The 5,063-nt window shown below is 47.8% G+C and overlaps 1 pseudogene; it reads right to left on the bottom strand.

Moving 5' to 3' along the window:
• Positions 1 to 1,600: 1,600 nt before the first annotated feature.
• Positions 1,601 to 4,541, bottom strand: LOC120646512 (annotated as a pseudogene).
• Between the last annotated feature and the right edge of the window lie 522 nt (positions 4,542 to 5,063).

Raw genomic sequence — 5,063 nt, 5'->3', positions numbered from 1 at the left:
ACAATTTCGTCATGCACAGCGAACTAATGCATGGATGAAAATATATATTTCGTCTAATGGTTGGACGAAATATATTTTCGTCCATCTAGAGGATGAAATTTTTGTATTCTGTCCGTTTGGAAGACGAAATCAGGCAAATTTCGTCGGCTGGGCGGACGAAATTTAAATTTCGTCCGCTGGGCAGACGATACAGATCTAATTCTGGAGTTCCTCATAGGAGTATTAATCCAAAATTACCATAAAAATCATATTAAAAAAATAAAAATTCCAATTCATCACCCTTCGCGGCAATATTCCGGTGCGGCATGGCCACAGGCGAAGGTGGCTCTGTATCTCTTCCCCCATGGGCCCTTCCTCCCACATTTTTTTAGGCAAAGGATAAAATCGGTCTACAATTAATATCCACATGGTGGATATATACATTCAAAATGAACGCAAGAGTTCTTAGACTACAAACCTCAAATGAGGGGATAAAAATACAAGAAACAAAACTTTAAAACAAAGAAAAAAAACTAAAAGACTAAGGTTTAGTCTTCTTCATTTGAAACGCGAACGAAGAAGAAAAATGAATGCCATCACTTCCAGCGAGGATCACGAGGCCTCGACCCACGCATCCCATGCTCACAATTCATGACCTGATGGAAAGGTGAATACTCTGAATGGGTGAAACATGCATGGCCAATTCAGCAGATGTGATTATTTGGCATTGTTCTCTCGCCAATAGCACTGCTGCAATAAAGAGATCAGAGTTTATGCGTGTGTATCAAAGAAGGCAAGCTTCATGAAGCAGTGGTTGGTCCATTTTTGTGTGGAATTTTTTTAGGAAAGGATAGGCACATATTTAAATGAATAACCAGTACATTCTTGTGTTATGTTCTCTCTTCTGGTCCATAGAAGTGCAGATGGAGCACAACACGTCAACACCAGTGCTGCAAGCTGAGGGGGATAAATCATGTTTTCCATTTTTCCCCCCATGAGAGGTAAAACATTTCATCTTGATTGAAGGAGAGATTATCAGTTATCAGGTCCATTTCAATGTCTTTGCTATGTCAGGCTTGGGGTGCGTCGAGAGCTCTCCTATTACAACCCAAACCCAGTGTAATTTATTGAATGTTTCCGCTTCTCAAGATTTTTAATGGAATGGCATCGACTAGTGTGTGTGTTGTGTGTGTAAAGATGCTACTTTCAGTGTCAGTTAACCCAAAAGTTCCAGTCATGTGTGAACAGTGATCATAGAAGTGTCCGCCATTGACGTCAGACAAGTCATGTCCATCTCCTCATAGAGTGATAATACTATTGTTTCATACACTCAGATGCAGCGCTTTGTAGCAATATTCATTTGTTCTTGTATAGATCGAGCCACGGCATAAATCTGGACACAACCTGCACTTCTACTACGATGCCTGGTGTGAAAGCCAGATTTTGTTACATTGGCAGATTCTGTTCTTGACTAAAGCAGTGCCATTTGCATGAAAGATGGGAGTTGGATGTGCATATCTGAATTTCTGCTCATACCCGATATTTTAGTTAAGGGCAGAATCTCTGTTTATACCAGGAATTCAGTTCAGTTTCAGTGCATGATAATTTAAGTGAGTGATTGTCATGTATATGCTTTACGCTGGAGAGGGGAACGATATAGACCCTCCAGAGTTTCCAAGAGCAAAGCTGATCGAGGAAGCAATGCATTAAGTATCTTGGTCTGGTAAGAAATGTTGCACAATTGCTTCCTATGTTTATTTAGACTCTGGGCTTCCTTTCCTCGTCCTTCTCTGCAAAGGTTACACATTACAGTGTTGAAGAACCTGGTATTGGGATGGATCCCTTGATTCAGCATTTCAGAAAATAATTCCTCGGCCTTCTCCCATTTGTCAACACTACACAGTCCATAACTAGTGAGCTAAAAACAACGATATTAGGAGTCACCCTTTCATTGATCATCTGATTGAATTTAAGCATAGCCTCATCCACTCTTCCCAACTTGCAAAGTGCATCTATTATTGCTCCGTAGCTGACTGCATTAGGACTCGACCCTTGCTGCCTCATTTGGTCAAAGATATGCATTGCCTCATTTATCATAATGCATTGCCTCATTTATCATACCACCTTTACCATATGCATAGATAATTATATTGAAGATATGATGATTAGGTGAAATACCATTTCCTGCCATTAAATCCAAGAGACCATGCATATCAGAAAGAGCACCTATGGTGGCATACCCATGAAGCAGAGTGCTATATGTAGTTACATTAGGTTTTATGTCCTTTTCAATCATAGAATCAAACATCTTTCTAGCCTCTGTGCATCTTCCACTCTTGCAATGATAATCCAGCAACAAATTACATGTGACAACATCTGGCTGATGACCATGTGCGGACATTTCTTTGAGCATTCGAGCCACCTCTTTCCCTTGTCGTGAAGAGCAATATCCATGGATCAGACAATTATATGTTCGATTATTTGGCTTGACACGTTTATAAATCATCTGCTAAAGGACACCCTCAGCCCTGTCAACCGCTTGAGCTTTGCACAAGCCATCAATGACTATGCTGTAGGTCACAACAGTTGGCAAAATCCCCCGGTCATCCATTGCACTAAATAGGCTGTAAGCTCTGTCCACATGGCCATCTCTAAACAAGCCATTGACGACGGTATTGTACGACACGACATTTGGTGGGCAGCTACCACCTCCATCATCTGCCATCATGTGGAGCAGCTCAAGTGCCTCCTCAGCTCCCTTTTTGTCGCACAAACCCTTTAGAACTGTGTTGTATGAAACTACATCTGGCGCACAGCCAAACTCGGGCATTCGTTAGCTCAACATCTCCATGGCCTCACCCGCCTCTCCTTCGGGAGCTGGACCAGAGTCTGTACGGAGAACCGCACTCTTAATGAATGCCATAACTACAAAAATAAATAAAAAACAAAGTCAAATTAGAAACAAAGGCTCAAACAAACCTTCGATCAACCTCGCTGTCTGTTTAGTGCGAGCCATGAGCCGCAAAGTTACTTACACTGAAGAAAACGAGCAGCTTCACCACGAACGAAACCAGAACCTTCGGACAAAGTGCTTTATAGCAAAAAGCGACCAAGGAAAGCAAAGCTCGAGAGGGCACAGGTTTTACCCCCCTCCTCCGCTTATATAGGCGGTGAAAAGGAACAGTTCTAGCGGTAAAATCGAGGAGACGGCAGCCCAAGCGGCGCAATCAGAGAACGACACGTATACAACAAAAACCGACCGTTGCAGCCGACGGTTCGGGAGACGTTTTTCCTCAGGAGCTTCCCGAAGGTTACACGCAATCTTCTTCATTAACAAGGGTTCGGACCGTCGGCTTCGGACCTCGCCCTCGAGGGGCTACTGTTGGGGATTGGACCTCCGGGACAAGCTCCTACCCTCGGAAATGCTCCCTAACTCTTTTGCAGGGCTCCAACGAGAGGAGGGTAAGCGTACCCAAAGGTGACGAAGGATCACTCAGAAGCACAGGCTTAAAGACCAAGACCTTCGGTGACAACCTTCGGTGGGCGAAGGAAACAAACCGCCGGTCGGGAGCAAAAGGTCTAAGAGCAAGACCTTCAGCGCTCACCTTCGGGAGACGAAGGTGACAAACGGCTACCCGGAAGCATAAGCTCGAAGGCCAAGACCTTCGGGGAAAGAGATCACCGCCGGGAGCGAAGATGACGGCTGTTTGCTCGTTCATGGAACCTTCATGGCTCAAACTCCCGGAGGTACCCGAAGGTTGTTGTAACCTTCGTCGGTTGTAGACATGTGAGTAAAACGTGAATATGTGAGAATGTCGAATTTGTACACCTCCCGAATACGTGAGAAGGTCGGATTTGTGAACCTCTCACCTTGTAATTTTACCCAGGAACCGGCTAAGAGTGAGCTGTAAATGAGTTGGGAGGGGGCAATTTAGGAAACCTTGGCCGAGGGCTAGAGGTATAAATAGCCTCCTCTCTCCACAGTATAAAGGGTTGAATTTTCTAATTATTATTGGAGAGTTCGACATCTGTTTTCATTGTCATCTTTCCTACTGTTCATGCTCCCTGTCTGGGCATCTAAGAAGCAAAGATCCCAACAAGGACGAGGCCGATGGAGGCGAAACCAAGCTCCAGGCGTCCCATGCGGCAGAAGCAACCGATGAGGATGCTGTAGGTGAAGTGGTGAACCCATCGGGAGCCACCTTGTTTGGGAAGGCACGGGCCATCCGGTTGAAGAGGGAGGCGACGAGCACAGAGGTTGAGGAGCCCCTTCCCTGGGCGCGAGAGACGACGGTGAGGAGCTTGTTGAAGGCATGAACCGAGGCGGGCCTGGCAACCAGAAGCAATTCGTCGAACAGCATGACGGCATCGTCGAGGCCGAGGCTTCCCGAGTGGAAGCGGCTGATGATGACGCTCTCCAGCTCCAAGCACCGGCCAAGGGCCGCGCTCACGCGATGGGACATGCTGCCGCCACGCGAGATCGATGTGGGCTCATGGCCAGGCGAGACGAATAGCCTCCGATTCCGGTTCGGTGGGTGGCGGAGCAGCGCGTGCTGCGGCATGGAGTGGGCGAGTGGAATTGGATTGCTACCGGCGGCGGAGGTTTATGCTGGTTGAGGCGGCGGGGCGCCGGGCGTTAGGTGCCGCCGGGCGGTAGCCGTCCGTCGCGATGTGACGAACAGAAACAGAGTGCACGATGAGATGGGAGTTCGAGAGGCCATGGGCCCATGGGTGTGTATGATGGCGGACCCACCGGAGCAGCGCCAGTTGACGCCGCCCAAGAACGGGTGCGGCTTGATGGCCGTAGCAATCCGCTGATTCAGTTCTTTGCGTTTTGATCATTTCCGAGGGCACCGCCGTCGCCGTCGCAACACACAGTTCAGCTGAATCCACCTTCAGCTACTGCTCGCCGCTCTCTACCACAGCAGCATCGGACGCCGCCGGCGCCGCCATCTCCATCGCCAGACCAGCCCGCGGCACTAACCACCTCACCCGTCGCGTAGAAAGAGACCATGAGCTCTAGCTCCCGACACAGAACCCTCCGATGGCGGCCGCGCCAACGCCCATCATCGGCAGGCGCTGTA

The sequence above is a fragment of the Panicum virgatum genome, chromosome 8K, assembly GCF_016808335.1.
Source record: "Panicum virgatum strain AP13 chromosome 8K, P.virgatum_v5, whole genome shotgun sequence".
Classification (NCBI taxonomy): domain Eukaryota; kingdom Viridiplantae; phylum Streptophyta; class Magnoliopsida; order Poales; family Poaceae; genus Panicum; species Panicum virgatum.
The sequence above is the reverse complement of the archived record's forward strand: the minus strand, read 5'-3'. Positions and strand labels throughout refer to the sequence as shown.